This window comes from Heptranchias perlo, chromosome 15 (genome assembly GCF_035084215.1).
Source record: "Heptranchias perlo isolate sHepPer1 chromosome 15, sHepPer1.hap1, whole genome shotgun sequence".
Classification (NCBI taxonomy): Eukaryota; Metazoa; Chordata; class Chondrichthyes; order Hexanchiformes; family Hexanchidae; genus Heptranchias; species Heptranchias perlo.
Genome location: NC_090339.1, coordinates 25,246,320 through 25,262,109, shown reverse-complemented (window position 1 = coordinate 25,262,109; position 15,790 = coordinate 25,246,320). Strand labels below are relative to the sequence as shown.

The following is a 15,790-nucleotide window of genomic DNA, read 5'->3' as shown; positions in this document are numbered from 1 at the left end:
TGCTGGCAGGTGAAGATTGGGTGGCCCTAACTGTCAGGGAGAGGGTTTCAGGAGGGTTTTGCAGAAGGGTGGGGGGGGGGGGGGGGTCTGGAGCAGGGAAGCCGTGGCTTTTATTGTGGGTCCCGGAGGAGCCGTGATGGGTGGGTACGGTTACAATCAACCCCATTTCCATTTTAGGAGTGGAGTGGGGTCAGGAACACTCCCAAGGTAATTATGTTGAGGTAGGGCGTGAAGGCCATATAGGAGTATGCTGGCTACCTTGGGAGAGGTAGGAGTGGAGCCAAGTGAAGGCAATGCCAGTGGTGGCCTCAAGAGGAGAGACTGTGAATGAGAATGGAGTAGTTGACCATGTTGAATGTTGCACAGAGGTCAAAGAGGAGAAGGAGGGATAAGCACACCATGGTTGCAGTCACAAAGGACTTGGTAACTTTGACCAGAGTGGACTCAGTGTATTGAGCAGGTCAGAAACTGGACTGAAGGGAATGATAGGGAAAGCGGGCATGGATCTGGATGGCATTCATGCATTCAATGACTTTAGAGAGGAAATGGAAGATGGAAATAAGGCAGCAGTTGGAGAAGATGGAGAGGTTGGTGGTGAGCTTTTGAGAAAGGGGGTGATGATGGGAATTTTGAAGACAAACCCTGAGGAAAGTGAGCCACTGATGATGTCAGCCAGCATTAGACCAAGCAAAAACAGTTGTGTGGTGAGGAGGTGGATCAGAAGGGATTGAGAACACAGGATGTGACTCTCAGAGGAAAATAGTAGGGGGAGAAGCTGCAGAATGGTATCAAGTTGATGGTGGGTATGGGGCTGGGGGTGGGGGGTGTTCAGAGAGGGAGAGGAGAGAGGAAAACAGTCAACTGGATAGTCTTGATCTTTGAGATAAATAAAATCATTAGCTTCTCACATTTTCCGCTGTGAAACATTAACCCAGCTATATCTTTCAGAATCTGATTGACCTGCTGTGCATTTTCTGTAACTGATTATAAAAAATTTGAGCATTAGCTATTTTTCTTTTTACCTTTGAACTCAACTATCTAATTTCTAGTAACTCAAACTATTGCTTTTCAGTCTTTATCTTAATTGATTCACTAACAGTTTGTTCCAATTAAATAGGTTAGAGAAGAACAGGGGTCACAATTTTAAGTTTTATAAGGCCAGATCTAGGTTAAATGTTAGGAGATGGTTCTTTACCCAGAGAATAGTGGACCCCTGGAACAGGCTGCTGGCTCCTGTGGTGGACGTTGATTTGCTGAATTCTTTCAAGCAAGAGCTGGATCTGTTCAGGCTGGGGCAGAGATCACCTCTTACAAAAGGTAGGTACTGCAAGGAATTATCAGGGCCAGAGTGATCTACTGGACTAGTTTCGATTGCCTTTGGTCGGGGGGGGGGGGTGGGGGGGGGGTGTCAGAGAGGAATTTCCCAGATTTTTTTCCCAATTTGGCCTGGGTATCTTTTTTCGCATCGCCCAGGAGATCACATGGTTTTGCGTGGGGTGGGGTGTGTATATATTGTGATGCATAAGGTATCTCAATTGTGTGGGACAGGCTGGATAGTTCGTATGTTCATAATCAAAGATCTGTTTCTAACAAAGGAGATCAACCTTTATCACTATGGTTATGTAAACTCTTACTCTGAATATTCACCCATTCCTCTCGATGTGACTGATATTTATACACAAGCTAGATTCATTGCCCAATGACATTAGGTCATCAGCACAGTTCTCAAATACCCAGACTGCAGAAAAGCACTGCCCCACATGAAATACGTACAGTGCAGGAGTCTCCAAAAACAGTAGCACAACCCCTTCTTGTCTTTTGGTCTTTTAACCCCTCCCAAAACTCTAATGCCATGAAATAGCTCAGATCGTTTAAATATCCATCAAGGCCTCATACCTGCCATCTTGTCTGCAGGGGAGCTTTTATCTGGGCTGAGGAGGGATGGCTAAGTAGGTTCCTGGACAGTGTCCTCACTATGTATCTTGCTAGGCAATTTTTCCTTTTTTTGACTCCTAAAGCCCATTGATATCTGATTTATCTACTGGTCCTTTTTGGGGGACTTCTGTCTACCTCCTTCCTCCAAATAAAACCCCACCAGACTCATACTCCAAGCAGAAGAGGACGTCAGTAAACCAAAAATATGTGCAAGATCAGGAGTAGGCCTCCTCTGGTTGGGACAGCAGTTCAACGCGTCAGGGAGGCATTTGGAAGGGTTAAGGAGACACTTTTCAGACAGCATTAGTGCTGAGTATTTAATAAATAAGCGCCCCGAGTGGTTCAGTGGGTGTAGTACTCTTGATTCAGTAGGAGCAAACTAGATATGACAGTTGGACAGTACATGGGTCACTGTGCAGCAATTGGGAGAGCGACGCTGGCTGATTTTTACCCTCCTTTGCCTGGAGGTGCTGATGCCATTTATAGCACCCCAACTGCTGCATCAGCTGACCCTGGGATCTTCCTGGTCAATATTGCATAGTACCCCACTGACAGTGTCTTACCAACTGGGACATTGGGAGCCTGAATTGTCATCATTTGAAAAAAAGTATGGGCTCTGTCCTTGCAGAATAACAGAAGATGGAAAAGTTGTTATTTGAGATCATTCTCTCATCTGATTGGAGAAGTGTTGTTAACTGGATGTAGGCCAAAGCTCTGCAAGGTCTGCAAAATCTTGTAGACTCAGAGCTAAAGATAATCTCAGCTGCAAATAAATTTCTGTAACTCTGGAACCATATGTTGTACCATATGCTGGGAGAATCTCCAGCAGTGCCATGGCCATGTGTGAATAAACTGCTTGATTTTTTACTGCTATATCTTCTGTTCCTTTCAAACCTTCAAAAAGTAACCATGAGAGCTCCGATTTTACAATATTGAAAATTTTGCGTGCATGCATGTTTGTCGTGCAGATCCACCCCTGCCCGTAATGTGAGGGCAGGCCATATCAAATTTTGTGATATAATGCTCGCCCCCTCATTAAATGAGGCTAAGCTTGCCCAGAGAGTTTGGCCTGCAGCACACTTGGCTGGGGCTTGCAAAATCTGGCGAGCTAGCAGCTCTTAAAAGGCTGCAGTTCACCAAAAAAAGGGGATGTTGTGGTGGTGACAGAAAAGTTGTTGAATTGTTCACAATGTGAGCAGAGGAAATATGTGAGCAGCAGTGCTACTTTTGATACTGAAGAATTGGAACTCCAGCTGCAGGAAGCGCCCTAAAGGAGGGTCGCCTTATTTTAAGCTGAATGCCATCCTTGAGTAAAATCATATGTGCCAGCTGCATGGAGGCAGCTTACCGGCTGAGTCAGTCCAGTCTCTTAGCTCACTTGTATCTCAAGTACCTCACAAACCCCTTTTCCTCACACTTGTACCTCACAAACCCCTTTTCCTCATTTTAATATTGCAGTGTGTTTGGAACTCCCAAGGAATACCCATCTTCATTACTTTGCACAGTGCAATGTCTAAACAAACATAAAGCAAGAATAATAACAAAAGGATTCGGAGAAAAAACAAAAATGAAAAACTGGAGGATTAGCCAGCAAAACCAACTAATGCATGGTGCAAAATGCAACAAAGGGAACTTGGATCTGCAATTTTTTTTACAAAACCTATCTTTTCCCTTTAAGAGACCTGCTTCAGCAGGTAAGTCCCCAGGACTCTTGTTGCATCTATTACACTGTTGGTGGAGTCTCACTGGAATTTTCAAAATTTGGGCCCTGACAATTTTATATGGGATTTCTTTATTTAAATTATACCCTACGTAAAGATAGTGGAGCCTCATTTTTGAAAATCAAGTTGGTCGCAAGAGGTCACACAACCAATTTTGACAGTCATGATGTGGAGATGCCGGTGATGGACTGGGGTTGACAATTGTAAACAATTTTACAACACCAAGTTATAGTCCAACAAATTTATTTTTAATTCCACAAGCTTTCGGAGGCTTCCTCCTTCGTCAGGTGAACGGTATGGAAATTACCTCCAGCTAATCCTCCAGTTTTTCATTTTTGTTTTTTCTCCGAATCCTTTTGTTATTATTCTTGCTTTATGTTTGTTTAGACATTGCACTGTGCAAAGTAATGAAGATGGGTATTCCTTGGGAGTTCCAAACACACTGCAATATTAAAATGAGGAAAAGGGGTTTGTGAGGTACAAGTGTGAGGAAAAGGGGTTTGTGAGGTACAAGTGTGAGGTACTTGTGAGGTACTTGAGAATTTTAAATGGGAATTAAAAATAAATTTGTTGGACTATAACTTGGTGTTGTAAAATGGTTTACAATTTTGACAGTGGCATGGGATGTCACAAAATTTACTTGTGAAGTAAAACAAAGCCTGAGTGATTCCTTGATGGCTCAGTAAAGTAATTTTCGCAAGGCTCCCCCAAACCCCGGCCGCGGGTGGGCCTTACATTCAGTCAGCATTGGTCCTTGGAAAATTTACCTTAGTAAGTTTATCAGTCAGTTGTTGAGCCATGCAGACAAAGATGATTCCAGGTTTGATCCCTGGTCAGCACACTCAGTTAGCTGATGTCAGCCAAGGCAGTGGTACGGGGTGGTCACGTTTCAGAATTTTTTCTTCAACTTCTTCCAGTTCTGACCAAGGGTCATCGACCTGAAACGTTAACTCTGTTTCTTTCTCCACAGAGGCTGCCTGACTTGCTGAGTATTTCCAGCATTTTCTGTTTTTATTTCAGATTTCCAGCAACCGTACTATTTTGCTTTTGATTTAGAAATGCTAATGACTAGTTAGGAGACATCTTAGCTAATTCAAGTGAGACGATCTACTGATGAGGCATGGCATGTTCTTTCCTAAACATAACCATCGCTCCCATTTTTTCAGCTGGTAATGGTTCTGCTGTTGCCATTTACAGCTCCTCCACACCCATCTTTTGTTTCTTTACTTGTCCCATTACTTGTCCTCTTTGCCTTGCACCATCACCCCTTTTGTCATTTAATGAGCTCTGCCCTCCACCTTATCACAGACCTTCCCTTTTGTTCTATTCTCCCCCCTCCCCCATCCAAGTATTTGCTTCGTCCACCTTTGAAGAGATTGAAGGAAAACATGCAAATATTTGGTCCAGATCACAAGTACAATCACAGATAACAATGTATTATTTTTTTTTATTCGTTCATGGGATGTGGGCGTCGCTGGCAAGGCCGGCATTTATTGCCCATCCCTAATTGCCCTCGAGAAGGTGGTGGTGAGCCGCCTTCTTGAACCGCTGCAGTCCGTGTGGTGAAGGTTCTCCCACAGTGCTGTTAGGAAGGGAGTTCCAGGATTTTGACCCAGCGACGATGAAGGAACGGTGATATATTTCCAAGTCGGGATGGTGTGTGACTTGGAGGGGAACATGCAGGTGGTGTTGTTCCCATGTACCTGCTGCTCTTGTCCTCCTAGGTGGTAGAGGTCGCAGGTTTGGGAGGTGCTGTCGAAGAAGCCTTGGCGAGTTGCTGCAGTGCATCCTGTGGATGGTACACACTGCAGCCACAGTGCGCCGGTGGTGAAGGGAGTGAATGTTTAGGGTGGTGGATGGGGTGCCAATCAAGCGGGCTGCTTTGTCCTGGATGGTGTCGAGCTTCTTGAGTGTTGTTGGAGCTGCACTCATCCAGGCAAGTGGAGAGTATTCCATCACACTCCTGACTTGTGCCTTGTAGATGATGGAAAGGCTTTGGGGAGTCAGGAGGTGAGTCATTTGCCGCAGAATACCCAGCCTCTGACCTGCTCTTGTAGCCATAGTATTTATGTGGCTGGTGCAGTTAAGTTTCTGGTCAATGGTGACCCCCAGGATGTTGATGGTGGGGGATTCGGCGATGGTAATGCCGTTGAATGTCAAGGGGAGGTGGTTAGACCCTCTCTTGTTGGAGATGGTCATTGCCTGGCACTTGTCTGGCGTGAATGTTACTTGCCACTTATCAGCCCAAGCCTGAATGTTGTCCAGGTCTTGCTGCATGCAGGCTCAGACTGCTTCATTATCTGAGGGGTTGCGAATGGAACTGAACACTGTGCAATCATCAGCGCACATCCCCATTTCTGACCTTATGATGGAGGGAAGGTCATTGATGAAGCAGCTGAAGATGGTTGGGCCTAGGACACTGCCCCGAGGAACTCCTGCAGCAATGCCCTGGGGCTGAGATGATTGGCCTCCCACAACCACTACCATCTTCCTTTGTGCTAGGTATGACCCCAGCCACTGGAGAGTTTTCCCCCTGATTCTCATTGACTTCAATTTTACTAGGGCTCCTTGGTGCCACACTCGGTCAAATGCTGCCTTCATGTCAAGGGCAGTCTCTCTCACCTCACCTCTGGAATTCACCTCTTTTGTCCATGTTTGGACCAAGGCTGTAATGAGGTCTGGAGCCGAGTGGTCCTGGCGGAACCCAAACTGAGCATCGGTGAGCAGGTTATTGGTGAGTAAGTGTCGCTTGATAGCACTGTCGATGACACCTTCCATCACTTTGCTGATGATTGAGAGTAGATTGATGGGGCGGTAATTGGCCGGATTGGATTTGTCCTGCTTTTTGTGAATAGGACATACCTGGGCAATTTTCCACATTGTTGGGTAGATGCCAGTGTTGTAGCTGTACTGGAACAGCTTGGCTGGAGGCGCAGCTATTTCTGGAGCACAAGTCTTCAGCACTACAGCCGGGATGTTGTCGGGGCCCATAGCCTTTGCTGTATCCAGTGCACTCAGCCGTTTCTTGATATCACGTATAGTGAATCGAATTGGCTGAAGACTGGCTTCTGTGATGGTGGGGATATCGGGAGGAGGCCGAGATGGATCATCTACTCGGCACTTCTGGCTGAAGATGGTTGCAAATGCTTCAGCCTTGTCTTTTGCACTCATGTGCTGGACTCCTCCATCATTGAGGATGGGGATGTTTGCAGAGCCTCCTCCTCCCATTAGTTGTTTAATTGTCCACCACTATTCACGAATGGATGTGGCAGGACTGCAGAGCTTTAATCTGATCCGTTGGTTGTGGAATCGCTTAGCTCTGTCTATAGCATGTTGCTTCCACTGTTTAGCATGCATGTAGTCCTGAGTTGTAGCTTCACCAGGTTGGCACCTCATTTTTAGGTATGCCTGGTGCTGCTCCTGGCATGCTCTTCTACACTCCTCATTGAACCAGGGTTGATCTCCTGGCTTGTTGGTAATGGTAGAGTGAGGAATATGCCGGGCCATGAGGTTACAGATTGTGCTGGAATACAATTCTGCTGCTGCTGATGGCCCACAGCACCTCATGGATGCCCAGTTTTGAGCTGCTAGATCGGTTCTGAATCTATCCCATTTAGCACGGTGGTAGTGCCACACAACACGTTGGATGGTGTCCTCAGTGCGAAGACGGGACTTTATCTCCACGAGGACTGTGTGGTGGTCACTCCTACCAATACTGTCATGGACAGATGCATTTGCAACAGGTAGGTTGGTGAGGACGAGGTCAAGTAAGTTTTTCCCTCGTGTTGGTTCACTCACCACCTGCCGCAGGCCCAGTCTGGCAGCTATGTCCTTCAGGACTCAGCCAGCTCGGTCAGTAGTGGAGCTACCGAGCCACTCTTGGTGATGAACATTGAAGTCCCCCACCCAGAGTACATTCTGTGCCCTTGCTACCCTCAATGCTTCCTCCAAGTGGTGTTCAACATGGAGGAGGACTGATTCATCAGCTGAGGGAGGGCGGTAGGTGGTAATCAGCAAGAGGTTTCCTTGCCCATGTTTGACCTGCTGCCATGAGATCCAGAGTCAATGTTGAGGACTCCCAGGGCCACTCCCTCCTGACTGTATATCACTGTACCGGCACCTCTGTTAGGTCTGTCCTACCGGTGGGACAGGACATACCCAGGGATGGTGATGGAAGAATCTGGGACGTTGGCTGAAAGATATGATTCTGTGAGTATGGCTATGTCAGGCTGTTGCTTGACTAGTCTGTGGGACAGCTCTCCAATTTTAGCACAAGTACCCAGATGTTCGTGAGGAGAACTTTGCAGAGTCGACTGGGCTTGGTTTGCCTTTGTCGTGTCCGGTGCCTAGTGGTCCGATGTCGGGTGGTCCGTCCGGTTTTATTCTTATTGTGACTTTTTTTAGCGAGATTTTACAACTGAGTGGCTTGCTAAGCCATTTCAGAGGGCAATTAAGAATCAACCACATTGCTGTGGGTCTGGAGTAACATATAGGCCAGACCGGGTAAGGACGGCAGGTTTCCTTCCATAAAGGACATTAGTGAACCAGATGGGTTTTTACGACAATCCAGTAGTTTCATAGTCACCATTACTGATACTAGTATTTTAATTCCAGGTTTTTATTTAATTAATTGAATTTAAATTCCCCAGCTGCCGTGGCGGGATTTGAACTGGATTATTGAATCTGGATTATTCGTCCAGGCCTCTGGATTACTAGTCCAGTAACATAACCACTATGCTACCGTATCATTACATCCCTGGGTTGATCTATTGTATTGATAGATATAGGCAGTGAGTCAACTCCCATAAAAGTAAGACACTCAGACTACTTACAAGAGTGACTGATGCCACTGAACCTAAGAAAGTATCTATGGCAGACCTGAATTTGTAACAAGGGGTTGCAATTGGCCTCAGCAACCCTGGGTTGAGGACTGAAAAATTGGCCACAGTTCCCATTCCTAATTGATATCCAACAATTCTGCTAGAAATGTATATCTGTTGACAACACAATCAGGCTCAGCTGTGATGCTTCCAGTGATTGAATAGCCAAATTTAAAAAAAAACACCGTCAAGTTTCATATATTAATTCTGGACACTTGGTGATCAACAGCGGTGGAACTCTCCTTGATTGAGAAGTCAGTGGCTTCAGGGAAGAAGAGAAGGGGAGAAAATCGACAGAGAAAATTAATGAGAGAAAAAATGATTTTAAAAAGCTTGTTCTTGATTTTCATTCTATATTCATCTCATACATGCATCCACCAACAGCCAAAAAGAACAGATCTTTCTCAGCCACTGAAATATATCTTTATCCAGAGATCTAGTTTGAGCCTGTGTCCTCAGATTAACTCTTTCTATACCCTTAACAATCTTATATACTCTGTAAGATCACCTCTCAGACACCTTCCTTCCAGGCTGAAAAGCCCAAGTCTCTTCACTCTTCCCTCATAACTCAGGCCCCTGACACTGGACATCAGCCTCGTGACTCTTCTCTGCACTACCTCCAGTCTGTCTCTCTTGTTTCTTGACAACCAGAACTAGGCATGATATTGAAGGTGCAGTCTGACTAGAGAACTATAAAGTTTGATCATTACCTCCACTCTAACAAATACTTATTGTTTTCTACCCTTCATCCAGTTTCTTATCCATTCCCAGGGTTTACCCTGAATCATCATAGCTTTGAGTTTAATTATTAGCTTTTTGTGTGGAGTTTTATCAAAAGCCATTTTTGAAGTCAATATACACCACGTTATAGAACTTACCACAGTCCACTTGGGTTGTCACTACCTCAAAGAAGTCAAAAAGATTGGTCAGGCAGAGTCTTTCCCTTCTGAATCCATCCTGTTTACTAGGTTGTTATTGTACAGATAATCCTCGACTTTATTCCATTATTTTATATGAAATGGAAGTAAGACTAATGGATTTATAGTAGCCTCTATCTGTTTTGTCACCCTTTTTTAATATGGGTATCACGTTAGCCTGTTCCCAATCTACTGATACCTCCCCAGTGTCCATTGACTCCCTCATAATGATTGTCAGTGCCTCATAAATCTCTTCCCAATCTCTCTCAGAACTCTGGAATAAATATCATCTGTCCCTGGGGATTAATTTGTTATGAGTCTAATTAGCCTGCCTATGTCTTCCATCTCATTTATATCAAAGTCATTGATTTTACTCGGGATATTTTGGTTAGGAGAAGGCATGTTGTTCATGTCTTCCTTGTGAATACATGGAGGAAGCAGTCATTCATAATATTTACTGTTTTGTGCTCACCCTCAGTTTTAACCATCTTTTATTATTTCCACCTCTCCTCTATCTCCCCTCTTGATGTTAATGAATGATCCTTCCAAAGTCTGATATTCCACCTTCCATCCTGGCAAAGGGAACTGATAAAACTCATGCAGAATACAGTCAAATGGGTTTGAGTTAGCAGGCATCCTGGAATTCACACCCACAAAAACCATCTGGAAGGAAGGTAGACATTCAACAGCCTGTGCTGCTGGGTCTCACACAAAGGTCTGAGCCATCTCAATATTTCATTTCTCTTTCAAATTATTCTTTCTGTCTGCAAATTATTTTTCATTCGTTCATACATTCATCAACTAGGACCTTCAAAGGATCATTACAAGTAGTTGAGGTAATAATGCATACTTACTTTACGTTAAGGTCAGTTCTGGACTGCCTACATAATTATTGAACACAGAGAGGTTCTCAGATCCAAAGTGCACCTCTATTGGCAAGCATGTCCCATTTTTTGTCCTGTATATACTCATAGTTTCAGACCTGTTAAGATGCGGATATTTGCCTCTGCTTTTATCTCCCTTTCCTAAAACAGGTTTCTCTCATTCATTGATATTCCCAAACAGTAACATGCAATTATATAACATTCTTCATGTAAAAGAACATCTCAGAGTGCTTCAAAGGGGATAGGTGGTCACCGAGCAAAAACTGAAAACATTGGAATGGGAAGGGGGTTGGAAGAGACCAAAGAAACCATGGTTGAAGTCAAGGAGAGAATTAACAAGGAGAAAAGCTTTACAGTCAGAGGAGCTCAGATATCTTTTCTATCTCCAGTTTTCCTTCAGATTTTGTCCTCTACCCCTCCAGTCCATAAAGCAATGCCTCATACTGGCATATGATTCCATTGGTGCTGGTGGCCCTGCTACACCTCACTCAAATGACCATTCTTCAGGTGTCTGTCTGGTCAGTGGAGTATTCAACCATTGTGAGGAGAAAGGTGAGGGGTCAGCTCCCCCAAAGATGTGGAGAGTAAATGTACCGAACTGGTGTGGAACTGAGCCACATTGACCAGAGGTTCTAATTTTGATCCCTGCTCTGTGCTCTTGTAGCTGATCTCTTCCAAGGCAGTAGTCAAGGCACTTCAATTGGCCTCAATGCTCCTTGGCTAATCGAAGGAAGAAAAATCAGCCAATTATCCTGCTGAGCAGTGTGCGTGTGCGTGGGTGTTTGGTGAGAACACCCACACACATGCACCTATTAGGCTCTCCTGTGATATACACAGCTGAATAGCTTAGCAACACTCACTATCAAGGCTAGTGCATGAAGAACGGCTATTTGAGTGAGCACCTGTAGAACTGTATCCTTCAAATAGTCTGCACCTCCAGGGGAGGAAGGGAGAAAACCAAAAGAAAAACCCATTGTGAACAGTACTCAGGATGCTATATGGATTATATACTAAGTACATTGCACAGAGAGAAAACTTAAACTGCATCATCTCCCAACTAATCAGAGACAGGCCGGAATGTTCTGCTCTTACATATTTGAGTAGCTATGTAATGGTGAAATGGGAAATGAACAACAGCAGTTTATACAGCTTTATGTACTCAACAGTGTATTATGCAGAAAAGTTATCTCAGGCTGTACAGCATGTAAGTATTAAAAGCTGCACTGAATCAACTGATGTCTTCATGGGTTAACGAGATGCTGGTCAGGGTTACCCTAATTCCCTATGATTTTCCTGTGCAAACATTAGAATTATAGACATGCTGATCTCACCCATTGATTCTCTGCCTCCTATTTATCCTGTCTGACTGTGACAGTAATTACAAGCCGACCATCACTGCACCTTTCTGTGAGACCAAAACCAAGGCAAGTACGAGCCAGTAAACAGGATGAATGGATTCCTTCCTTCAGACTAATGCTCACAGATTTTCAATATCTTCGGTTGTAATTCACCCCCATTTTTAATGAAGTTTTAAAAAAATTGCAATTTTAACTCCTTTTTCCCCCTCCCCAGCTGATGGTAGAGTACACTTGATGGGTCGAATGGCTTACTCCTGCTCCTATGTTTTTGAGATGCTGACACTTGCTTGGTATGGTTCTACGGGCAACACCCACCCTCAAGTACCTTATCTGACTGATGATTATACATCAACTATGAGCCCAGACACTGAGTGATGCAAAGCTATTCAACTGTGATAGCATCAGAGCTGTGCCTGATCTTGTCGTTACTCGGTGTGCACTTTCCAGGAGGTGTCACTGAATAGCAATCATGAGCAGGAACCCTGATTTTATCCCCCTCCCTAGTCTAAGAGTGCTGAGGTCAATTGTGGTACCTCAAAACCAACTGAGGGCAGTTAATTCAGCACAGACAATGGAACGTTAATCGCTGCATAGCTCAGTTTCACAGCAGTGTGCCATAATGGGAGCCTCAGAGGATAATCTAAATGAGGCATTCAGGTTTGCAGTTACTGGGAAGTCAAGGGAAAGGGTTAAACCAACATAATGAACAGTGGCTGCCTATTCCTGCGACTGACAGGTGGATATTAACAGGAAGCTAACTCAGCAAGTGACTCCTGCTGAAAATCTTTCTTTTGTGAGTGCTGAGGCGTAGGAGTTTGCTGCACAACAGATGGCAGACACCAGAGTGATCTGTCAGGTAGAACCCACGCTTAAAAGGGAAGTCTGTTCATTTCAATTATCCCTTAATCCTAAATGTTACAGAGAAAGGATGTATGTTAAAATTAACAACTCTCAAGTGAGACTAGAAGTTAGAAGATATATACTTTTTTCCCTTGTCGAGCAGTGAAAATGTGGAATAGACTTCCAGGAACAGTAGTTCAAATGATTATTCAGCTCCTTTTAAAAGCTATTAACTATCTGTTTCAGAATGGGACTGGTGGTTATGGGTGGTCATAGACTGAGAGATATGCAGAACTTTCCCTCCAGAGATTACATGAGTGCAACAAAGTCCTTTATAGAACAGATTGTAGAGGATCTGTGAAAGGAGTGGCATTATTGGTAGGCAGGCCCAACACTGCTCTCCAGGAGCAGCACCAAAGCAAAGTATGCACCAATTAAACCATTCCCAACCAACCCACATATATAAACTGTTACTATTGTTAATTTGGTGACTAGTTTCTCCTTGTGCACTCGCATGTACGTACTGACTGCTGCTTCTCTGCCTCTCTACATTCTCCTCTTTACCTCATCTCTCTCCCGTCTCCTTTCATATTCCCATATAGTCACTTCTAACCTGCGGTCCCCATACTCATCATTTACATGCTACCTCTCCTCAACTTCATCTGTAAGCATGAGGTCAGCTTCCATATGTATACTGATGAACACAACTCTACCTCTCCAAGTTTTTTGCTATGATTTTCCAATTGTCTATCCAACATGAATTCCTGGATGAGTCAAGATTTGTTTCAGCAAACCTAAGGCCAATCTTATCCAGATCGACACTGAGCTGAGCTTTTCACCCACCGTCTACTCCATTGACAAAACATTTTTCACCTCCAGGGCATTTCGCACTTGCACTTATCTCCTTCCCACTGCTGCTGAAACCCTAATTCCTGTTTTGGGAAAGACTGAGTTAAAGTGGGGTGCATTCACACTCCACACATTTAGTGCCAGTTTGAAGCAAAAGCCGCTTTGCAACGACGCTTAACGTGGCTTGTAAATTGAGTGCCAAGGCCCGTACTGACTCCAAAGTGAAGTGGATTGAGACTACCTCCTGTAGCTTCTTTCTGGAGTCAAGTCAGACCCTGATGCTGGATTCAGACCGCATTTACACTGCAACTGTACAGTTACAATGTGAATGTTCCCTCGGAAACTGTAAGATGAGTCTCGATTTCAACAAGGTGAGGAAGCAGAGAATTGCTCAAGAAGATATCTAATTTCATTGTAATAGTATCAGGGCAGATGTATTGCAAGGAAGGTGAGCTCCTTTTTTCCAAAATGTTATCTCTGCACATTTCTTAAATATAAATACAATATTGATCCATTTCACAGATATTCCCGTGAAGGCAGAAGCATTAAATTAGCTTTTTCTGCCCCTCCCCCTACCATGTAGACACATTTCTGTTGTTTGTGGTTAAAGGTGCTCTCGAATTGCATGAGAGTTTAAGACTTGCTTTCTTTTATCACCATTCAGTGGATTTTCCATCTAATGTGTGGTATGAAGCCGGGCAATACAAAACTCGTCCAGCTCTCCTTTATGACAAATCCTTCAATACTTTGTAATCTTACCTTCAAACACGACCAGATTTTGTAAGGGGTGTCTTTCAGACGTTTCTTAGAATACTGAAAGAAAATACTAACTCTTTCAATGGAACCCTAGTGGGATCAGAGTAATCTGACTCAACAAATAAAGCAGACTGTGTCCTGTGGTGGAACTCCACTTCAGGCACACGGACAACGTCTAATCAGTCTGGAATTTTGTGAACGTTCTGTTCTGTCTCTGCTATAAACAACAACTAGAATTTTATAAGCACATCCAGTAGGGTAGCTCCTTCGTTATTTCTTTATTTCTTTCTTAACCTTTGAACTTTAGGAACATTCCTGATCATTCAACCTGTGAAAATATGTTGAGATAAATAAGGGTGCATTATTTTCATTGAGTTACTGTTGTCTGGTTTGGTGCTAACTGCAGTTTATGCTTGTTAGGCAGAAAATTGCATGGTGGAGCTGCAATCAGTATATTAGCTATATTGGTAGTGCCACGTACAACTACACTATATAAACTGATCACATTACTGACACAAAGCTAGGTGGGATTGTGAGTTGTGAGGAGGATGCAAAGAGGCTTCAAGGCAACTTAGACAAGTTGAGTGAGTGGGCAAATACATAGCAGATGCAGTATAATGTGGATAAATGTGAAGTTACCCACTTCGGAAGGAAAAACAGAAAGGCAGAGTATTATTTAAATGGTGATAGATTGGAAAATGTTGATGGACACCAGTCACTGAAAGCAAACATGCAGGTGCAGCAAGCAGTTAGGAAGGCAAATGGTATGTTGGCCTTCATTGCAAGAGGATTTGAGTACAGGAGCAAGGATGTCTTACTGCAGTTATACAGGACCTTGGTGAGACCACACCTGGAGTATTGTGTGCAGTTTTGGTCTCCTTACCTAAGAAAGGATATGCTTGCCATAGAGGGAGTGCAGCGAGGGTTCACCTGACTGATTCCAAGGATGGCAGGACCGTGGTATGAGGAGAGATTGGGTCGACTCGACCTGTATTCACTCGTGTTTAGAAGAATGAGAGGGGATCTCATTGAAACATATAAAATTCTGACAGGGCTAGACAGACTGGATGCAGGGAGGATGTTTCCCCTGGCTGGGGGGTCCAGAACGAGGGGTCACAGTCTCAGGATACGGGGTAGGGCATTTAGGACTGAGATGAGGAGAAATTTCTTAACTCAGAGAATGGTGAACCTGTGGAATTCTCTACCACAGAAGGCTGTGGCGGTCAAGTCACTGAATATATTTAAGAAGGACCTAGATGGATTTCTAGACACAAAAGGCATCAAGGGTATGGGGAGAGAGCAGGAATTTGGTATTGAGATAGAGGATCACAAAAGGCATCAAGGGGTATGGGGAGAGAGCAGGAATATGGTATTGAGATAGAGGATCAGCCATGATCATACTGAATGGCGGAGCAGGCTCGAAGGGTCGAATGGCCTACCCCGCTACTATTTTTTATGTTTCTATGTTTCTAAAACAGAGTAAGTAGGCTACATGTAACATGCAAATCCTGTGAAAATCAGAATACGAATTTGTATCAACTATTGTAGTTTTAGTTACTTTGCTGTTCAATTTTAATTACTAATGAGTGGATCACCTGACATGGTTTTGAAAAAAAGGATAGAAATGATGGCACACTTCATAAGTGCTGC

General features: G+C 44.0%; 1 protein-coding gene across 1 annotated transcript in view; it reads left to right on the top strand.

Annotated features, from left to right (window-relative positions):
• Positions 1-1,079: 1,079 nt before the first annotated feature.
• The window catches only part of leap2 (liver-expressed antimicrobial peptide 2), a 59,696-nt gene continuing 44,985 nt past the window's right edge, over positions 1,080-15,790 (top strand). Inside the window, exon 1 of the transcript XR_010965720.1 lies at positions 1,080-1,317. The gene's annotated coding sequence lies outside the window, so the exon portion shown is untranslated. The remainder of the gene's footprint in view (positions 1,318-15,790) is intronic.